This window comes from Polypterus senegalus, chromosome 1 (genome assembly GCF_016835505.1).
Source record: "Polypterus senegalus isolate Bchr_013 chromosome 1, ASM1683550v1, whole genome shotgun sequence".
In the NCBI taxonomy this organism is placed as follows: domain Eukaryota; kingdom Metazoa; phylum Chordata; class Cladistia; order Polypteriformes; family Polypteridae; genus Polypterus; species Polypterus senegalus.
In genome coordinates this window covers 176,288,195-176,311,790 of record NC_053154.1, presented here as the reverse complement: position 1 = coordinate 176,311,790, position 23,596 = coordinate 176,288,195, and the positions used below count along the sequence as shown (strand labels likewise).

General features: G+C 36.9%; 1 long non-coding RNA gene across 2 annotated transcripts in view; it reads right to left on the bottom strand.

Annotated features, from left to right (window-relative positions):
• Nucleotides 1-23,596, bottom strand: part of LOC120518701 — a 79,768-nt gene that overhangs the window by 8,780 nt on the left and 47,392 nt on the right. Inside the window, exons 2-3 of one of the 2 annotated variants that reach the window (XR_005631279.1) lie at nucleotides 13,493-13,544; nucleotides 8,709-8,764 (exon numbers count right to left, since the gene is read on the bottom strand). This is a non-coding gene — a long non-coding RNA (uncharacterized LOC120518701). The remainder of the gene's footprint in view (nucleotides 1-8,708; nucleotides 8,765-13,492; nucleotides 13,545-23,596) is intronic. The other variant, XR_005631280.1, reaches the window with a different exon arrangement.

The following is a 23,596-nucleotide window of genomic DNA, read 5'->3' as shown; positions in this document are numbered from 1 at the left end:
TTCATTTTGAACGGATTATCATTTAAGCTAGAGGTGATGGCATTCCTCAGAAACAAAGAAGATATTATATATGAAAATAACCACATTCGTATCTTCCCTGACTTCCCTGCAGCAACAGCTACTAAACGCGCAGCCTTCTACATTAAACAGCAGTTACGGCAAGCCAGTGTCAAATACAGCCTCTAGTATTCGGCAAAAGTGAAACTGGAATGGCAGGGTCAATTCTATGTCTTCGCTAGCAAAGAAGAAGCAGAAAAGGAATTAAGAAGGCTGATCCCGGGACTATTCTGATACATAATAGTGAGCCTTGGCGGTTAATAATAAAGCAAGGAATAATAATCTACTGTCTGATCTATTCATTTTAAAATACGGGTTTTTATCAGCATATATTCTCATATATTCTAATTATTACTTAGTATTACTAGGGTGCTATATGTTTTATTGTGCTTAATTACTTTTTCTTTTTTCTTTCTTATAATTATTTCATCTCAACGCTAAACGAGACTGTTCAATATCATACCCTTGGTTTATTGTCATTGCTATTACTGCATTAAGACTGGTTATGCTTATTCTGGACACATTTTTAACACCATCCCCCGGGTTTATTATATGGTTGTATCATCATAATGCACTAAAATTTCTGAAGACTATATATATATATATATAAATATTTTAAGTGCAACATTCTTTTTTTTTAAAAAGACTATATTGGTAATAGATATCTCTATCTTTTAACCCTAAATCGCCGCTGCATGGGGGCTTGTTTTGCTTTGGACATGCTCTGTCTCTGGGTATGTCAGAGGAGGGGGGGAAGAGAAAGAGAGCAGGCTTGATCTATACCTAATCTATCCTCTTAATCTTTATAACTGTAACTACCAACGTAATAATAAGCTGCATGGCAACAACTCTAGGGAAATAGGAAATTAAGGCCGAAGCTGTCTCACTTTCAGTTAAGACTATAAAATGACATCAAAAACTCAGAATCAGTGACTCCATGATGGGACAGTTAACTTTGTAAGCTGGAATGTTAAAGGCCTGAATCACGAATTAAAGAGAAAGAAAGTACTCTCTCACCTAACAGATCTAAATGCTAAAATAGTATTTTTACAGGAGACCCACTTACTAAGCAAAAATCAGTTTGGGCTGCAAAAAGACTGGACTGGCCAAATGTTCCATTCTAGTTTTACAAAGAAAACTAGAGGTGTGGGAATTCTCCTACATAGAACTGTATCAGATGTAGTATTGGATCCTGAAGGGAGATATGTAATGGTCATGGGAGACTTATCTAACTGTAAATGATCTTGATAAATGTTTATGCACCTAATGTTGATGATAAGGAATTTATACAAAATTTATTTTGATCCATTCCCAATCTGAACACTCAAAGTTATAATGGCTGGGGACTTTGTGTTCTTTTTTTTATTTATTTTTATTAATTTTATTACAATCAATACATAGCAATCAAGTTTTACAAAAAAAAAGAATTATGCTAAGAACAGATCGATCCCCACCCTTGAGAGAGAGAGCAAGCCAAACGGTGTAAAATTTAAGGCTTTTAAAAATACCTAAATCAACAAATTCTATGTGCTTTATAAATCATTTCAAAATATTACTGATTAGATCCTGCCATGTTTTGAAAAAAGTCTGCACAGATCCTCTAACTGAGTATTTGATTTTTTCCAATTTTAAATAATATAACACATCAGTTTCCCACTGACTTAAAAGAGGAGAGTTTGGGTTCTTCCAGTTTATCAGAATAAGTCTGCGTGCCAACAGTGTAGTGAATGCAATCACAGTTTGTTTGTCTTTCTCCACTTTAAGACCCTCTGGAAGAACCCCAAACACAGCTGTTAATGGGTTAGGAGGGATTGTGAGTCCAAGACTGTCTGAGAGGTAATTAAAAATTTTTGTCCAGAATAATGTTAATTTGGAGCAGGCCCAGAACATGTGACCTAGTGAGGCTGGGGCTTGGTTGCAACGTTCGCAGGTTGGATCATGCCCTGGAAACATTTTGGAGAGTTTTAGTCGAGACAGATGTGCTCGATATATAATTTTGAGTTGTATAATTGTATGCTTTGCATATGGAGCTTGAGTGAATTCTCTGCATTGCTACTTTCCACTCCTTTTCTGATATATTAATTGAGAGGTCATTTTCCCAGTGTCCTCTTGGATCTTTGAAAGGAAGGGATTGTAAAAGGATTTTATATATTGTAGAGATGGAGTCTAACTCCTTGAAATTGAGCAATAATTTTTCCAGCGTGGATGAGGGTGCAAGATGAGGAAAATCTGGAAGGTTCTGTTTAACAAAGTTCCTGATTTGAAGATAGTGAAAGAAATTTGTAGCTGGAATGTTAAATTTGGAATGTAATTGTTCATAGGATGCAAAGACGTTGTCTATATAAAGATCTCTAAGCAAGTTAATTCCAAATTTTTCCAGATATTAAAACTGCATATGTTTGTGAGGGTTGAAAGAGGTGGTTCTTTTGCAGGGTGCCACAGAAAGAAGCTTCTCCGTCTTAAAATGCTTTCTACATTGGTTCCAGATTCTAAGTGAGTGGAGCACAATTGTTATTAGTGTATTGCCGATAACGTGTGTTTATTGGAGCACAAAGCAAGGAATACAAAGAAGTACTGCAGGATTTTACTTCTATTGCGGTCCATGCCTGTGTATGTTCTTCTATTTGTGTCCAGGTTCTTATCGACTGTATATTTGCGCCCAGTAATAAAACTGGAAGTTAGGTAGAGCCATGCCGCCTTCTGCCTTTTGTCTTTGTAGGGTCGCTCTTTTGATGCGTGGATGTTTAGAATTCCAAATAAATGAGGTTATTGTTGAATCTAATTGCTTAAAGAACGATTTATTAATGTATATTGGTATGTTTTGAAATAAAAAGGAGCTTAGGAAGAATATTCATCTTAACAGTGTTAATTCTTCCAGCTAGTGTGAGATGAAGGGTTGACCATCTATGCAAGTCTTGTTTAATTTTTTCCATACAGACACTAAATTTTGTTGATAAAGAGCTTTATGTTTACTTGTGATGTTTACCCCGAGGTATTTAAACTGTTCTGCAATGATAAAAGGAAGGGTGTCTAATCTAATATTATATGCTTGAATTCACCGGAAAGAGTACACTTTTATTCAGATTAATTCTGAGACCAGAGAGCTTTTGAAATTCTGTGAGTGCTGCTAAGACTGCAGGCACAGAATTTTCTGGGTCCGATATATACAGTACCATGTCATCTGCATATAATGAGATTTTCTGTTCCAGTCCTTCTCTGCTAATCCCCTTTATCTGATCAGTATTTCGACAATGTATTGCCAGTGGTTCAATGGCAATTGCAAACAGCAGTGGTGACAAAGGGCATCCTTGTCTTGTGCCACGCTCTAGTTTAAAGTAGTCTGAGCAAATGTTATTGATGCAAACTGAAGCTTCTGGGTTAGTATACAGTAATTTAATCCATGCACAAATGTTCGGGCCAAACCCAAACTTCTCCAAAATAGTAAAAGGTATTTCCATTCAATCATGTCGAATGCTTTTTCTGCATCCAATGATAATAATATTTCTGGGGTGTTTGATTTAGTTGGTGAGTATATTACATTAAACAGGCGTCAAGATTTGAAGATAAGTGTCGGCCCCTAATAAATCCAGTTTGGTCTTGTGATATTATTGAGGGGAGCACTTTCTCCATCCTTCTAGCTATGATTTTAGAGAGTATTTTAACGTCGTTATTCAGAAGTGAAATTGGTCTGTATGATGCACATTGTAATAAGTCCTTATTTTGTTTTGGAAAGACAGTGATTAGTGCTTGGCGAAAGGTTTGTGGAAGAGATTGGTTATCTCTGGCTTCTGTAAATGTTGCTAATAGGAGGGAGCTAGCTGAGCGGAGAATTTCTTGTAAAACTCTGCAGGGTAGCCATCAGGGCCTGCTGCTTTTCCACCTTGGAGTGACTTTATAGCATCCAGTAATTCTGATAATGACAGAGGTTTATCGAGCTCCTCCACACTAATAGCGTCAATTTGTGGTATCTGTAATTTATCCAGAAATGCATTAGATTGTATATTGTCTTCTTTAAACTCAGTAGTATATAGGGATTTATAGTAGTCTCTAAAAGTGTACATTATATTTTTGTGTTCGATGATTTTATCTCCATTCGTGTTAGTAATTACCGAGATTGCGTATGCACTTCTTGCTTGTGAATTTGTTGCGCTAAAAGCTTATTAGCTTTCTCCATGTTCATAATAATGATGTCTGGATTTGTAAATTAGTTGTTCGGTTTCTTTAGTTGTCAAGAGGTTTAATTCTGAATGTAGAGCCTGCCTCCTCTTATGTAGAGTCTCGCTTGGTAGTCTGGCATGTTCTTCATCTATTTTAGTAATTTCGCTTTTATCTCTGCTACTTTCTTCGCTCGGATTTATTTCTGTGGGAAAGATATGAGATAATCTGTCCTCTTAAGAAGGCCTTAAGAGTTTCCCAGAGTATTCCTGCAGAGATCTCAGGGATGTATTTGTCTCTAGAAAGAATTCAATTTGTTTGGATATAAATTCAGTACAATTCTCGTCAGCTAATAGAAGCGGATTGAGACGCCATCTGGGGGGTGAGTGTATGGGGCTTAGTAATTTCAGCTCCAAGATCATCGGAGCATGGTCTGAAATAACAATAGCATCGTATTTACAAGATTTAATCTTAGGCAAGAAGTTATTATCTATAAAGAAGTAATCAATCCTTGAGTAGCAATGATGTACTGGTGAGTAGAAAGAATATGTTCTTGAATTTGGGTTTAAAACCTCCAGGGATCTGATAAGTTGTGATCAGTTATAAACTTTGTAATTATCTTTGCGGTGTTAGTTGTCGTTCCCCCTGTGGAGGAAGTCTTATCTAAAAGTGGATTTAGAACACAATTAAAGTCCCCAGCCATTATAAGTTTATGAGTGTTCAGATTGGGAATGGATGCAAATAAATTTTGTATAAATTCCTTATCATCAACATTAGGTGCATAAACATTTATCAAAATCATTTTACAGTTAGATAAGTCTCCCATGACCATCACATATCTCCCTTCAGGATCCAATACTACATCTGATGCTACAAATGGTACTGTTCTATGTATGAGAATTCCCACCCCTCTAGTTTTCTTTGTAAAACTAGAATGGAACATTTGGCCAGTCCAGTCTTTTTGCAGCCGGAACTGATCCTTACTTAGTAAGTGGGTTTCCTGTAAAATACTATTTTAGCATTTAGACCTGTTAGGTGAGAAAGTACTTTCTTTCTCTTTAATTCGTGATTCAGGCCTTTAACATTCCAGCTTACGAAGTTAACTGTCCCATCATGGAGACACTGATTCTGAGTTTTTGGTGTCATATTATAGTCTTAACTGGAAGTGAAATAGTTTAGGTCTTAATTTCCTATTCCCCCAAGAGTTGACTTTGTGTTCTAAATCCACTTTTAGATAGGACTTCCTCCACAGGGGGAACAGCATCTAACACCGCAAAGATAATTACAAAGTTTATAACTGATCACAACTTATCAGACCCCTGGAGGTTTTTAAACCCAAATTCAAGAACATATTCTTTCTACTCACCAGAACATCATTGCTACTCAAGGATTGATTACTTCTTTATAGACAATAACTTCTTGACTATGATTAAATCTTGCAAATACGATGCTATTGTTATTTCTGACCATGCACCTATGATCTTGGAGCTAAAATTACTAAGCCCCATACACTCACCCCGCAGATGGCGCCTCAACCAGCTTCTATTACCTGACGAGAATTGTACGCAATTTATATCCAAACAAATCTAATTTTTGTACGGAATCTGAATAAAAGTGTACTCTTTCCAGTGAATTCTCAAGCATATAATATTAGATTAGATACCCTACCTTTTATCATTGCAGAACAGTTTAAATACCTAGGGGTAAACATCACAAGTAAACATAAAGCTCTATATCAACAAAATTTCACCATCTGCATGGAAAAAATTAAACAAGACTTGCATAGATGGTCAACCCTTCATCTCACACTAGCTGGAAGAATGAACACTGTTAAGATGAATATTCTTCCTAAGCTTCTTTTTTTATTTCAAAACATTCCAATATACATTAATAAATCATTCTTTAGGCAGTAAGATTCAACAATAACCTCATTTATTTGGAATTCAAAACATCCACGCATCAAAAGAGCGACCCTACAAAGACAAAAGACAGTAGGCGGCATGGCTCTACCTAACTTCCACTTTTATTACTGGGCAGCAAATATGCAGGCGATAAGAACCTGGACACAAATAGAAGAACATACACAGGCTTGGTCAGCAATAGAAGTAAAATCCTGCAGTACTTCTTTGTATTCCTTGCTCTGTGCACCAATAAACACACGTTATCAGCAATATACAAATAACCCAATTGTGCTCCACTCACTTAGAATCTGGAACCAATGTAGAAAGCATTTTAAGACGGAGAAACGTCTATCTGTGGCACCTCTGCAAGAGAACCACCTCTTTCAACCTTCACAAACATATGCAGTTTTTAATATCTGGAAAAAATTTGGAATTAACTTGCTTAGAGTTCTTTATATAGACAACGTCTTTGCATCCTATGAACAATTACATTCCAAATTTAACATTCCAGCTACACATTTCTTTCACTATCTTCAAATCAGGAACTTTGTTAAACAGAACCTTCCAGATTTTCCTCATCCATGCTGGAAAAAATATTGCTCAATCTCAAGGACTTAGACTCCATCTCTACAATATATAAAATCATTTTACAATCCCTCCCTTTCAAAGATCCAAGAGGACACTGGGAAAAAGATCTCTCAATTAATATATCAAAAAAGGAGTGGAAAGTAGCAATGCAGAGAATTCACTCGAGCTCCATATGCGCAAAGCATACAATTATACAACTTAAAATTATATATCGAGCACATCTGTCTCGACTAAAACTCTCCAAAATGTTTCCAGGGCATGATCCAACCTGTGAATGTTGCAACCAAGTCCCAGCCTCACTGGGTCACATGTTCTGGGCCTGCACCAAATTAACATTATTCTGGACAAAAATTTTTAAATTACCTCTCAGACAGCCTTGGACTCACAATCCCTCCTAACCTATTAACAGCTGTGTTTGGGGTTCTTCCAGAGGGGCTTAAAGTGGAGAAGGACAAACAAATTGTGATTGCATTCACTACACTTTTGGCACGCAGACTTATTCTGATAAACTGGAAAAACCCAAACTCTCCTCTTTTAAGTCAGTGGGAAACCGATGTGTTATATTATTTGAAATTGGAAAAAATCAAATAATCAGTTAGAGGATCCGTGCAGACTATTTTCAAAACATGGCAGGGTCTAATCAGTAATATTTTAAAGTAAGTTCACGAAGCACAGAGAATTTATTAATTTAGGTATGTTTACACGCCTTAACTTTTACGCCATTTGGCTTGCTCTCTCTCTCAGGTGTGGGGATCGATCTGTTCTTAACTCTATTTTTCTTTTTTGTAAAAACTTGATTGCTTTGTATGGATTGCAATAAAATTAATAAAAAAAAAAAAAAAAAAGAATTTACTAAACAATCTAAGAAAGTTTCTGGAATTTTTGTATTGATTTTAGCACAAGAATATAATTGAGCCTGTTTTATTCTTCAATTTAACAAAGTTTAATTGACTTTCCTCTAAAGCCCAGTTTAAACAAAGGGCATTGTGAGCCCCTTGGCTTTCACTCAGGCTGTGCAAACACTTGTGCAGCCGATTGCTGAAATCTGCAGTGCCTTGACTCATTCAGGTGCAACTGCATCAGAGAATTGACATCCGATCCTATGGTAATGAAACACAACTTGCACAATTGAAAAAGTAATACATTCGAAAGTAACAAATTAAACACAATTATAAAACAGTAATTTAAAAAATATGCAGAGTATTCCTACAGCAACAAAGAGAAATTGCAACAAAATTGTCATACCTTTGCGAAAGGGATTAGTTTATATTCCAGTAACCACTTGAATGGAACTTTGTAACCACTTTTGTATTTTCTTTAGATAAAATAAATTTTACAAAAATGGCATAACGTGAATCTTAAGGCAGTGGGGATCCCAAAATTCCAGCAATATATATAAAAAAAAAAATACACACTTTATTATAAAACCTTCAAAATAAGCTCTATGAGATGCAATTCAATGACCCAAAGCTTCTCATATTCCTTTTATCATATCCTGTACTCATCTTTGTTATGTCGAGAGCCTGTTGCAGTTTTTCCTGTATTTCTTCCACAGTATCAAATTGTCTTCCCTTCAATGTCAATTTTAATTTTTAAAACAAAACAAAGGTCTCAGGGAGCAAGATCTGGTGAATACATGAGGTGCAAAGTTACAAACACATTGTTTTTCATCAAAAATTGTTTGACTGACATAATGCTGTTTGTGCAGGTGTGTTGTCAATGTGTAAAACACAGCTTTGTGTCTAGAAATACTCTGGTCATTTTTTTCCAGATGCTTTCCCATTGTCATCTGATTAACATTCTGTTTAGAGGGAACAAACTCTTTATGAACAACTCTGTCAATGACTAACACGCATTCATTATAGGCACAGAATACCTAGAGGCACATTGAATAACTACACGCTCCTCCTGTGCTATTGACTGATTCCAGGTATTTTTGGGTTCCCTTTGTTTACATATATACACAAATCTTAAATAAAAAGGTACTGTAAAACGGATGAGGATTACCTCAGATATGTCTGTGGGAAGGTTTCCAACATAAATTTCTGGAACTTCTGCATTTTCTTAATTTAAAAACAAAAAAGGAAAAATAAGATTAAGCACATAAACACTCACAAAGTAGATGAAACACTGAAAATAATTTGTTTACACTTTTTTGTTGGTATCATATTAAATCCTGCTAAATTGTTTATAATAAATTTATGTTTCTAGTAATTAAATTCTAATTTGGATTGCTGACCACTGGTCTAGATATAGCACCCATACTGCACTACAACACATCTCATTAACTTAATTGTGAAATGTGAAAAATGGTCTTTGAGACATTAACAATAAGATATGGCTGTTTTGTCATATTGCCAATTGGTAATGTATGTCATATTCAATGCACTGCATGTCACTGAGACACATTGGATTTTTGTATGATGTAATTACCCATTTCAAAGAACAGTAGCACATAATATGCGAGTTTTACTGCCCAAATCACATTCATTACTGCTGTTTTATGCCGTGGATACTGTGGTTGTAATGATACTGAAACCCTGACTTTGATACAATATTTTGAGAACTATAAATATTATTCAATATATTTTTTTTCTTATTTAACTCTGTCTGGCCACTCTGTCATAAACCAAAAAGTTTTGCAGTGTTAGTTATCTTTCTGAACGTTTCTCCTATCTCCATACTGAATCTCTGGCGCTCAGACATGGTCTGAGAGTCATAGTTGTTCCAAACTTCCTCCATTTAAGTATTATGAAGGCAACTATGTTCTTGGGAACCTTAAATGCTGTCAGAATTGTTTTTGTAACCTTCACCAGACCTGCGCCTTGACACCACTGTTCTCTAAGCTCTGTAGGCAATTCCTTCAACCTCATGGCTTGGTTTTTGTTCTGACACACATCCTTACATAACTATGGGGCCTTACATACAGTACATGGGTGTGTGCCCCCCACTATTCATATCTAATCAATTGAGCCAACTACAGGACGTCTCCCATCAGGGTGCAGACATAACTCAATAATGATCTATAGCCAAAATTAGCCAAATTTCAGGTGTGATAGCAAAGGGTCTGTATGCCTGTATCAATATGATATTTCAGGTGTTTTTTTATTTCTGTTGCCTCACAGTAAGGAGAACAGGGTTCACATTCCAGGTCCTCACTGCATAAAGTATGCATATTTGCCTTGTGTCAGTGTGGGTTTCCACCTGGCGTTCCGGTTTCCTCCCACAGTTCAAAGACATGCAGGATAGGTGGATTGGCAACATGAAATTAGCCCTAGCATTTGTGTGATCACCCTGTAATAATGTTATCTGGTCCAGGGATTGTTCCTGCCTTGTATCCTGCTCCTTCTTATGGTGGGATTAGAAAATGGCACAGTATTTTAAATACATTTGTAAAAATATGTAAAATCTGGCTTTTACTTTGTTATTCTGAAGTACTGAGTGTTGCTTGAGGTGGAGAGAAAACATTTATGCAATTTTAGCAGGGCTGCAACACAGCAAATCGTTAACAAAGTGAAGGTGTCTGAATACTTTCTGAATTCACTGTACAGTTAGAACCACCAACTGGGATCACCATGTCTGTCTTTTTGTTTCTTCAGCTGTCTGTCCACATCAAACACCTCTACTCTCTGCGCACCAAATATATATTTTTTTTAATTTGGCATACTATTCTTCAAGGAAATTTGTAATGAATGGTCAATTTGCATTGAGATATATCAAATACAGCATACTGTACAAAATGTTTGATAGTTCAAAATCTCCCACTGAAAAGCATTGGTGATTTTTTGGAAAAAAATCTTAAAATACAGAGACATTTGTTGTGATTTCAATTAAAAATTAGTTTTCTGTTTAAAATTGACCTTGTGTGAGGTCACTTCAACTTCTATAGTTTGTATTATTTTCCTCTTTTACTCATCCAACAGCCACTACTGACAACAAAACAGATCCCCAGTAGAGTCAGTCAAACACTGGAAGACATGCATGTGTACAAGCCGCTTGTACATCAGCTCACTTCTTCTGCAGCTTGAAGTTAGTTAACTTCAAAAGTAAAAAAAAAAAAAGGTCATATCGGGTTTTTTCAAATTATTATTTTTGAGAAATTTACTCACAGACACTAACAATAGGATAACAACTGATATAATTTTTACATCACTTGAATTGGAATCTACTGTCTGTGAAAGCTATAGAGTGACTACTACATGCCAGTTTGGATGATGTGTTTAACTAGATGATAATGTAAAGTTTATTGTAGTCTACTAACAAGTAATTGCAATCTATTAAATCGCTGTTATTTTTGAATAAGACCTGTTGTTGCAAAAATACTTAAACAAAAACATAACTGACTTTTATTGAACTGAAAAAAACGTTCAAATCTGTTAACCGTATCCCCAAACATACCTGAATATTATGCCAGTCTTACATCTTCTATCATCTCTATAGTCTTGGATATCTTTACAGACATGCTTTTCACAATCAACCCAGGCCTTTGCTTCATCTGCTACTTCTCCTTTTAACATACTATAAAACTCAATAAACGGCTAAATATTAACTTAGAATGCCAAACTGGCCCAATGGAAGTTTATGAAAATGTACAAGTAGTAGAACTACTTTCCTACTTCCTTGAAAATGCCTCCATTATTAATAGGCATTTACACCAGCATCTGCCATCATGCGCAAATACAATACACTAACACTTACACCACAACACTTTTTCCATTCAACAGTAAATTGCGAACTTTTCTTGAATCAGCTACAAAATGTTAAAGTTTGGTATTTTTCAAGTAAAAGTTATTGCTTCACAAACATGACAGATTTGCCACATCAAACGGTGTTCTAAAATTAAGCCTTTTTTATAAATCTGAATCCATCCCTCATTGGCATGTTACTATAGAGGCTAAACAGTCAAGGGGCATCACAGGAAAATAAAAAACTTTAAAAAGTATCAAATATGTCAAAGATAGCTGTTAAGAATTGATCTGCATCTTATGATTACACACACATTAAAAAATAGTTTGTATGTTATTTTAGAACCCAAAAAAATGTGATTTCCTTTTGAAAGGCCAAATTACAGTATAATATTTAGTGCCACATGGTTAGTTTGGTTTTGATTTACTCCCATAAATATGTGAGAACTCACACAAGCAAACAGAAAACATCTTTACCATTGGAAAAACAGTACCAGTAATATACAATAAATATGCAATAAATTATTTACATATCCCTTTTGTTGTAACAAACATGCGTCTGAAACTCATAAGTCATGTTTTCTTATATCAAATCTTTAAATAAAAATATATACTTAGTGGTCTCTTTATTAGTTATATAAAAAAATAAATGATCAATGTGCAAGTTTGATTCATTGGCTTGATTAATCATTTCTATATGTGTTTAATCTGCATTTATGGTTCCAAAACACTGCTTTGAAAATACCCTGCAGGACCCCTCTTATGTACAGTTAGTTTAAAGGCCTCATTCAAACTAAGTATACACATAACCTGTGATAGACTCGCATCCTGCCAAATGCTTCCAGGATTTCTAAAACGGACCAAGTCTTTCAGTAATCACAGTAGTGGAATACTATACAGATTTACCACACCATGTCAAGCTGTGAGGTAAAGCTTTTGTTTTTTCTTCTTTTTGATTGCATCATGTTTGGAGCAACACTTAATGCATTTAGTTACTTTTTATTTTCACCAAAAAAAAATGCAATGCTCAGTAGAAAAGGGTTCCAAATTCAGGGCAAACACAATCCAGCTATACTATCATCTACCATTTTAATGAACCTACTACATACAAAATGAAACAATACCAAGTGAAAAAACACCTTTGTTCATATATCCAATTACCTATATATAGAAGGCTTACAAAAGCCCCAATTTAAATTAAAAGTAGCACTGCATAGCCACGATGCATGTTCCAAAGACTTCTGACTGTTAAGCTATGGCTATGGAATTATTATGATTACTTTAAAAAAAAATGCTGGGGGCACCATGATCCCTGAACACTAGACCACTCCACTAGACACAATTTCAGTGGTTAAAAGTATTATATAACAATACCTTGACAGTTTTTCTCATCCCTTAATAATAATGCAATACCAAATGAAGTTCCTTTGCATCTCCATCCACAACTAAGTGAGTTTCATCCTCTTGTTTCTGACTTCACAAGGTGAGGCAGAGGGCTCCTTTTTAATCCAGGCCCAAGAGTACTTCCAGTGCCACAGCAGTATATGGCGGAAGCGCTTCTGGGTTAGGCAGAAGCTCCTCAATGTAGGGACAGTGCTCCCCTGTAGCTCACCCTGCTGGTGCCCAAGTAACCTTACAGGACTCCATCTCCCAGTCTGCCCTTTAGGTGTTCATATGGGGATTTCACCTGTGGGATGTGGCCAAAGCATACACCGGGGGAACACATGGCCCCAGGAAGCAGATGCGCTCTGTCTTTCTCACCATTGCCTCCCATTTGTGAAAGGTACTAGCAACCAACCCAGACAGAACAACAGTACATCAATGTCCTTCCAATATGGCCTCCCTTCCTGCCAAGGAACCACACCCCATCCTGGTCAAGATACCAGACCATCCAGTACAGCACTCACAATGTAAAAGGACAGTACACTATACTTAACTGAAATGGTCATCTAGCCAAGCTCCTGTTAATTTCTTTCTGCATCTACCAGAACAAAACGTACTATTGAAATTGAAAATGCTCTATTTCAAAAATGTTACATTACTTAAAAATAAGCACAAATACACAAAAATTAAATCTGTGAGCAAAATATATAAAACTTCTCTTACCAGAACCTTGACGCTGTGTCTGAAATTCCATTGCTTTCTAAACATCAACCACCTGTGGAAAAAACCATATCAACTGTCCATTAGACCACCATCACATAAAACTCCAGTATAAATAAAACTTATGAAGCATTTTTGGGTTTGTTCAAACTTTCTAATTGTTTTTATTAAAACTTTTATTGAATTTATTTCAAGCATGTAACATCCCAATCAATTAAGTCAAACTTAACAAAACTAAATTCAATTCAACCCCCACCCATGAGAAAGAGGGAAAGGCCAACAGCCAGAGTAAAACTTTTGAGAGTAATATAGAAGGAAAGGAGTCAAACAGTATAGAACATCAGTTACCCACTGACTTAACAGAGGTGGGTTATGATTCTAATAGTTGAGCAAGAAAAGTCTATGTGCTAATAGTGAGGTAAAGGCAATTAAATTTGTTTGTCCTTCTCCACTTTAAGTCCACAGCTATTAATGGATTAGGAGTGATTGTGACATCAAGGCTGTCTGATAGGCATTTAAAATTTTTTGTCTAGAATGATGATCATTTTGTACATGCCTAAAACATGTGGCCTAGTGAAGCTGGAGCTTGATTGCAACATTCGCAGGTTGGATCTTGTTCTGGAAACATTTTGGACAATATTAAACAAGATAGGCATGCTCGATAAAAATTTTAAAGTTGAATAATTAAATGTTTTGCACATGTGAAGCTAGAGTGAATTCTGTATATGGCTGCCTCCCTCTCGGTTTCTGAAATGTTGAGTAACAGATCCTTTTCCCACCGTACTTTGGGATTATATATTATAGAAATGCTGTCTGAGTCTTCTAGACTGATTAATCTCTCTTCTGGAACAGAAATAGGTGGGAGGTGAGGAAAATTGGGCAGATTTTGTTTAGCAAAGTTTCTAATTTGGAGATAATGGAAAAATTGTGTTGATGGGAAATTAAATTTAGAGTGTAATTGTTCATAGGATACAAAGTCATTATTTATATACGAATTTCTAAATGATTTAATCCCATACATTTTCCAAACATTCAAAACTGTGTAAGAGGGTGGAAAAAGGTGGTTATGTCGAGGTGCCACAGATAAAATATTCCTTAATTTGAAGGACTCCCTACATGGGTTCCATATTCTTAGTGAATGAAGGACAATTGGGTTGTTAGTATATTGATGATACCTTGTATTTACTGGTGTACAAAGCAAGGAATATAAAAGAGTATTGCAGGATTTCATTTCTATTGCATACCAAGCTAGTGGGTGTTCATCTATTTGTGTCAGCGTCCAGGATTTTATAACTTGTATGTTTGCCCCCCAGTAATAAAATTGAAAATTTGATAGGGCCATGCTTCCTTCTGATTTAGGTTGTTGTAGGGTCTCCCTTTGGATGCATGAATATTTTGAATACCAAATAGATGAGGTTATGATTGAATCTAAATGCTTCAAAAAATATTTGTTAATGTACATGGGGATGTTCTGAAATAAAAACAGACGTTTAGGGAGGATATTCATCTTTACAGTGTTAATTCTCCCTGCTAAAGAAAGATGGAGGGTAGACCATTGATGCATGTCTTGTTTAATTTTGTCCATGCAAACAGCAACATTTTGTTGAAAAAGAGCTATGTTTACTTGTGATGTTTACACCTATATATTTAAACTGATCTGCAATGATAAAAGGGAAGGTGTCCAATCTAATGCGGTTTGCTAGGGAATTCACTGGAAAAAGCATACTTCTGTTCAAAATAATTTTGAGTCCAGATATCTTTTGAAATTCTACTAGTACAGCTAGGGCTACAGGCACTGAATTTTATGGATCTGATATATGCAGTTCCTTATCATCTGCATATAGTGATATTTTCTATTCAAGTCCTGCTCTGAAAATCACTTTTATCTCTGTTGCATTTCAAAAGTGAACAGCCAATGGCTCAATGGCAATTGCATATAGCAGTGGTGGCATGGGGCATCCTTGTCTAGTACCACATTCTAGTTTGAAGTAGTCTGAGATAGTGTTATTAATACAAACTGAAGCTTCTGGACAGGTATAAAGCAGTTTGATCCATGCACATACAAACATATGAAAAAGTTTGGGAACCTCTCTCACTCTGCATAATAATTTACTCTACTTTCAACAAAAAAAGATAACAGTCTTTCATTTCCTGAGTCTGAGTACTGGGGTGTTTTCCAAGCAAAGATTTTTAGTGAAGCAGTATTTAGTCGTATGACATTAAATCAAATGTGAAAAACTGGCTGTGCAAAAATTTGGGTACCCTTGTAATTTTACTGATTTGAATGCATGCAACTGCTCAATACTGATTACTTCCAACACCAAATTGGTTGAATTAGCTCATTAAACCTTGAACTTTATAGACAGGTGTGTCCAGTCATGGGAAAAGGTATTTAAGATGGTCAATTGCAAGTTGTGCGTCCCTTTGACTCTCCTCTGAAGAGTGACAGCATGGGATCCTCAAAGCAACTCTCAGAAGATCTGAAAACAAAGATTGTTCAGTATCATGGTTTAGAGGAAGGCTACAAAAAGCTACCTCAGAGGTTTAAACTGTCAGTTTTAACTATAAGGAATGTAATCAGGAAATGGAAGGCCACAGGCACAGTTGCTGTTAAACCAATGTCTGGCCGGCCAAGAAAAACACAGGAGCGGCATATGCGCAGGATTGTGAGAATGGTTACAGGCAACCCACAGATCACCTCCAAAGATCTGCAAGAACATCTTGCTGCATACTGTCAAATTTGGTGGAGGTTCCGTCACGCTGTGGGGCTGTGTGGTTAGTTCAGGGTTTGGGGCCTTTGTTAAAAAGTCAAGGGTCGGATGAATTCAACCCAATATCAACAAATTCTACAGGATAATGTTGAAGCATCAGTCACAAAGCTAAAGTTACACAGGGGTTGGATATTCCAACAAGACAATGACCCAAAACAAATCTACAAAGGCATTCATGCAGAGGGAGAAGTACAATATTCTGGAATGGCCGTGTCAGTCCCGACTTGAATGTCATTGAAAATCTATGGGATGATTTGAAGCAGGCTGTCCATGCTCAGCAGCCGTCAAATTTAACTGAACTGGAGAGATTTTGTATGGAAGAATGGTCAAAAATACCTCCATCCAAAACCCAGACATTCATCAAAAGGCTATATAGGAGGCGTCTAGAGGCGGTTATATTTGCAAAAGGAGGCTCAACTATGTATTGATGCAATATCTCTGTTGGGGTGCACAAATTTATGCACCTGTCTAATTTTGTTATGAAACATATTGCATGTTTTCTGTTAATCCAATAAACTTAATGTCACTGCTGAAACACTACTGTTTCCATAAGGCATGTCATATACTGTATTAAAAAAAAGTTGCTACTTTGAAAGCTCAGCCAATGACAAACAAAAATCCAAAGAATTAAGAGGGGTTCCCAAACTTTTTCATATGACTGTATGTTAGGGCCAAACTCTAATTTATACAAAGTGGTGAATACGTAATCCCATTCAACCATATCAAATGCTTTTTCTGCATCCAAAGATAATAAGATCTCTGGAGTGCTGGACTTTATGGTTAAATATATTACATTAAATAGGCGTCGGAGATTGAAAGCCAAATGTCTACCTTTAATAAATCTAGTTTGGTCTTATAAGATTACTGAAGGAAGCACTTTCTCAATCCTTTTAGTTAGGATTTCGGAGTGTATCTTAATATTATTATTCAGATGCAAGATTGGTCTGTATGATGCACATTGTAATAATATTTTTTCGTAGGAAAAACAGTAATTAATGCTTGGTGAAAAGTATGAGGTAGAACTTTATTGTTGCATTATATTTTTATGGCCAATGATCTCCATCAGTGTTGGCGATTGCTGATACTGCATTGCGAACTTCCTACCTGCAGATTTGTTGAGCTAAGATCTTATGAGCCTTCTTTTCATATTCATAGTAATGATGTTACGATTTAAAAATGAGTTCTGTTTCTTTGGTTGTCAAAAGGTTGAGTTCCGATTGCAAAGCCTATCTTTTCCTAAAAAAGTGCCTCATATTGAGACCTGGCATGTTTTAAATCTATTCTGGTAATTTCACAGATTTAACTCTGAGGCCTTCTTGGTTTATTTTTGTGGGAGAGAGATGAGATAATCTGTCCTCTTAAACATTTCTAATTAAAAAGGAATCTGTAAATATACATGTCAGGCCTTGCAATCCCCGGATCTGCCTATTCATGGGTTTATAATGGAAATTTTGCAAGTTTCATGGTCTATTGCAGAAAACAATAGATGATGCTGTAGATCCACTACTTAAACTGTGTGTGTGTGTGTGTACGCGCGCCCTGCGGTGGGCTGGCGCCCTGCCCGGGGTTCGTTTCCTGCCTTGCGCCCTGTGTTGGCTGTGACCCTGTAGTTAGGACATAGCGGGTTGGATGATGGATGGATAGCTGTTCTTGTCAAGCTCCAGTCGTTCATATCACTTCTTCTGGGATGAAATACATCTTTGTCTGGGAGTGCATTTGCATCACAGAAGGACACAACTTTACATACTGTAACTTTCAGAAGGCTGCTCACAGGGGATTTCATTTCATAAATACAATGCCATCACTCCGAAACTGAACTCTGTCAGTTATTTTGTGTGAAGTGTTTTGCTGGATTTCTTTTATAAATATATTAAATTCATTTTTGTATGTTTACTACAATAAACATATACACACATTTTATAATAGGTTAAACTGTAAAAAGGTACAGTACGCACTTGGTCTGGGGGATTCCATACATCTTTATTTTGTGCAGTAATCATTTTGTCTTGCCACTTCTCTCAACCTCTTATATAAGTTTATTGCACAAGTGAGATACATTACAGAATAAACAGTAAACACACCACGCATTTGCAGATTTTTGCATTCGCACAGGTCCTGCGCCCCTAACCTCCCACAAATCAGTCAGGATTTACTATATATTTTAACTGTGAATGAATGCATTTTCCATGAATTTTTCCTAAAGAATCAACCAGTTGAGAACCATCATGATACCCACAAGGAAATGTCGATTTCAAAAGTACTGGTGTTACGGGTATATGTATTCCCATATATAAAAGGAAGCAAAAGGTACAAAAGCACTTTAGACACATGTATCAAACAGGAAAATGTTTTGTTATGGGTGTGGTACAAAAATAACCTAATGCCAGGTACTCTATTTAGGGCCATAGTCTTCATGTCTTGTTATGCATGCAAGTCCCGAGTACAAATTATAAGCAGAAATGGTAGGGTGAAGGAAGATGTAAAGCACTTCAATGTCAAGATGAATTAGATGTCTGCTTTGGAACAATTTTAGTAATGTGGCTCATTTTCTGTAGTTGTAAAGAAAAACATATGAAGATATTCTAATTTGTAATTAAATTTTTACCCATATTTTTGTAAAGTTTTCAAAAAACACATAGTTGCATAAAAGATCCCAATCTTAAATAAGGTTATTTTACCTTTGGTTTCAAAATTTAGCTAGTGATGTGGGTGCTTTATAGAGATTATAAGTGTGCTGCATGGTAGTCCCTTTGCTGTCCTCTTTCAGTCTGATGACAATAGACAGTAGTGATACATATCTTAGATAATGACTGCCGGATTATGTTTGTCACTGCAACACACCAGTTATCAAGGTTTCCTTTACTTATTAAGCAATGCTACATTACCATAGGTTGTATAGCCTTGGACAGAGGACCTTTTAATGTAAATGGGTGGTGGGAAAAAGGAGAGGAGAAGTGCAGAGCCAAGAGAGAAGTGGACGTCATCACAGGAAAAGGCAAGAGGGAAAGGATTGACACCATTCAGGCCAAATTATTTTTACTCTTTGGTGAAAGGTATTCGGGAGAGGGACTGTCGGGCCAGCACAGGAACTGTTGATCTGTACATTTCCCAGAACAGGAGGTATGGTGCGGCGCCTCATTCCCCACCGCAGAGTGAACTAGACATTCCGTACAGAAAATAATGGACTATGAATACATTATTTTTTATCTCTTGCTCAAATTTCTGTATTAGTAGCGTATGTGTTTAAGTGTTTAGTGCCTTGATTTATGTTGGGTGGGAAGCGCTTCAGCGTGAGATTATGTATATAGGGTTTTTTTGTTACAGTAAGTGGGGGTTATCTTCTTCCAAAAATCATTTTTTACTTAACCCTGCTTTCTCTGGTGTGTCTCAGTACTTGGAGGTGGTGTAGGTGTAGTAGGAAAGTAGTGTTGGTCCCTAGCGCCCTGGATTTTTTTTTTTTCTTTTTCCTTTGCTGCCGTTCTAGGAGGGCAGCGCATATTATAATTGTGCCGGCTCCGACAGGGCAAAGTGGTGGCTTGGAGGCTAGGAATTTGCACTGGCAATCGGAAGGTTGCCAATTTAAATCCCGTAAACGCCAAAAGTGAGTCTATTTCGTTGGGCCCTTGAGCAAGACCCTTAACCTGTAATTGCTCTGTCCTGGGTATGACGTTAATCTGCATCCTGCCCTGCATGTAGGCACTCCAACATACAAGGAAAAACCTGGGGGATGGTGGCAGAATTGGCACTCCAGCCACCATAAAAAAAACCTCACCTTGATTCCATTCCATCTGAAGTAGTGTGGTGCTGAGGTGTCACCCATTGCATGGCTGCACTCGGGTCCTAATCTGTGATCCCAAGTTGGTTTGTTATGTGGCGAGTGTGGCAATGTGCTGTAACGGTGTGTGCTCCTAACCTCTCTCTCGCTCTTTGGTGTATGGAACATTTTTTTCTTTCTGAATCTGCTTAGAACATAGAAAATATGACATCATTTTAATACTTATTCCCGTTCCATGACTGTTCCAAATCAATAACCATTTTAAGCATTTTCAGCAACTGGTCAAGCCACAAGTACTGAATATCAATGTGGAAATTCAAAAATTCCCTGATCCATGATGCATCAGATTATTCTTCACCAGTATCTTAATAGTGGCATTGGAGAGTTAAACTATGAAACATAAATGTAAAAATGTTTCTCCATTACTTTAGGACATGAAGGTAACAGATAAACACTACTCTTGCTTAACATATGCATAAGACAAATTTTTATCTTGCTGAAGGCAAAGCCAATAATTAATTGAACCTTCAGTAAGGCTCTTGCAGCTTTACCAGAAATTCATAATTTTCTGTGTGGTGCCCAGAAAATGCACGAATATGCATCTTCCACATTGGTGAATTTATGTGCCAAGAACCCCTATTGTAGCAAGCTTTTATTTTGCTCTTGTTAAGAATTAATTACTAGCGAACAGCCACATCATAGAGTAGTAGCACATCTACAGAGGGATAAACATGCATAGATACATGTGATAGACCTGCACAAATGGTTTTACGTGAAAGGTGCTCTTTCATCAGACTAGATGACATTTTATTTTCAGATTCCACCAAAGACCTGACTTTCTGATGATCTCATAAATGCAAGAAAAAGCCTACAAGTAAAAACCGAGTTACGAGCTATTCTGAAAACAAAATTCACATCTAGTTCAAAGTGCTTATTCTTTTGCTGTGAGATCACCTACTGTATGTTGATTAACAGAAGGCTGAAGGAGCTCTGGCCTCCAGATTGGCTTGTCACTTCACCTGTCTAGGTGTCACGGTGCGAGATCGCTGCCCGGTACGAGTTCCAAGACGAAGATATGAGGGTGTTTGATTTCGGAATCTGGCCACACGCTCTGTCTGAACTGAGCACTTATGGAAACTATGAAAATCAAGAACTTATGTCAGCAGTATAGTGATTTGTTGACTGATGAGGAAGAATGGCAAGCACTTAAAGTGCAGATATCAATGCAACAGCAGTACCATCCACTTGCTGTCTATACCTCAGTTCTGCAGAGGAAGGAAGGGTCTCTGAAGAATGTTAGTGTGCTGATCTCACTGTTTCTTACAGTTTCTCCTTCCACAGCTTCTTGTGAGAGATTATTCTCCAATATGAATTTAGTAAAGAGTTCTCGAAGAACCCGCCTGACTCAGAAAAACCTTCAAAACCAGATGTGCATTGTTGTTGATAGCAAACATTTAGAAGAGTTTGACCCACTACCAGCTGTGGAATTCTGGCTGTCATCTGGCAACAGGCACATCACTCATAAAAAACCTGAAAAGTTATCAGCATCCACTTCTGCAGGACCATCAGTCCAGGAACTATGCAGTTCAGCTCAAGCAGAAATGACAAGCATTCAGCCCATGCTGTCTCACATGGTAAAGATTCTTGGGGGAGATGATGTTGTAATACAGAAGCTGAAGAACATGGCAGAAAATAAATCAGGACAGTGTTCTGTTATGTAACTGTAATATGTGAAACAGAACTAGTGTAGCTATAATGAAGGCATTGTTTGTTAGGGAGTTAAAAAGATGAGGGAATCTTTTATATAACGTTCTAGAGCAAAGTGGCAAAATACTACTCCCTGAAAGAACTTTCTTCAGTTTTAAAATGGAAGGCAGTTTTGGTATCAATAAGAGAGATCAGAACAAATAAACTATTTTTCACTTTTGATATTTGTTTATTGGCAAGTGAATTTAACTGGCGGACAAGTGGATTTTCTGAATTTACTTGTCCATTGACCAAAAAAAAAAAAAATTGATTTCCACACCCCTGCTATACATGAAAATGCAAACATATTTTAGTGTATACAGATGTTACTTTGGGAAAATGTGGCCGATTTAAAACATACTGCTGTATCTCCTACAGTTTTTCAGTCTATAATCAATTGCAAAAACATGGTAAGTTAGGTATTTCATCAACAATCAGTTATGTTATAACCCAATTCATGGATATGTTTCAATATAAGAAATGAATACTCTTAAATAACACTTCATTCATAATAAAGAACTTGATGTTGTTTACTTAATCAAAATTTCAATTACATCCAAATATGTATTTTGCTGTCTTAAATATGTACTGCTAAAAAAAGTTCCCATTATTTAATGAGAACATTACTCACTTTAACGTGCTGAATTTTCATAGTGCTGCTACAACTGTTTCACTTATGTTCTTTACCTGTCTCTGTAGGTAGACGTACAGACAAATATGAATGCGCGCTTCATACATCCAAAATAGCCAAGGTCTATCTGAACAATTTGCAATGAAAAGCAGAAACCAACCCTGAACAGAGCCAAAGTGCTTTTATAGAACACCTATGTGAATGAATGTACATCAATCCACAAATGTAGAAATGGAAAAATCTAATTCCTCACTGTGACCAAGATGTAATCGAACATGAGCTTCTGAAGTTGTAAAGTGTGCATGCTAATCATTCCATCTCATTTTTGCCATTTCAAACCCTCCACCGAGTCAGCACCTTAACATGGCGGAGTGTTTTGCGTGATTCAGTGATCCCCTGAACAATGCTGTCGGGAGTCATGTACTCCTTGTAGGGCTACCCACACAGGTCCATGCAAAGTGGTACAACATCCATACATCATTGTCTTGCACCTGGCTTCCCATGTGGATTTCCGATAGGAAGTGGAGCGGTGCGACTGAGAACTGCACACCCTCACTTCCACCGATATCAGCAACTCATTTGCACAGGCTCTACCTTCCATCTATCTTCCTCATCCTTTCTCCTGCATAAAAGTCCTACAGCAATGGGCAACAGAACAAGAGAACTACTGTTGAGTGATGGTCTATTTTCTTAGTATGTAACCCGCACATATGGCAGTGTCGGTGTGCTGCCCATTCAGAGGCACATCCGGGACAAGTGCCTCATCTGTGTCCTGCCAGCGTAACTAGGTAGCCTTTTTTCAAGGATAGCACTGCCTAGCCCTGATGAGGAGAAGACAATAAAAGGTGCCCTAAGCAAAGTTTGTCCCATCTGTATTTGGCCATGAAAATGCACTTGGCGAGTCACCTCTCTACATGTGGTCGAAAAACAACAAATCTCTTATCCTAGCTTCTTGGAATGTCTGTACACTCATGGACTTGACCACAACCGATCGACCACCTTGGAGAATTACCTCATAGACTCAGAGCTACAACATAACAAGGGTAGACCATCTGTGTCCTCAATGACACTCGTCTCGCTGATAAAGGATCCATCACTGAAACCACAGCGTGATATACATTTTTCTGGAAAGCCAGAGATGTGAATCCACAGAATCTGCCTCACTGTTAAGAATGAACTCCTTC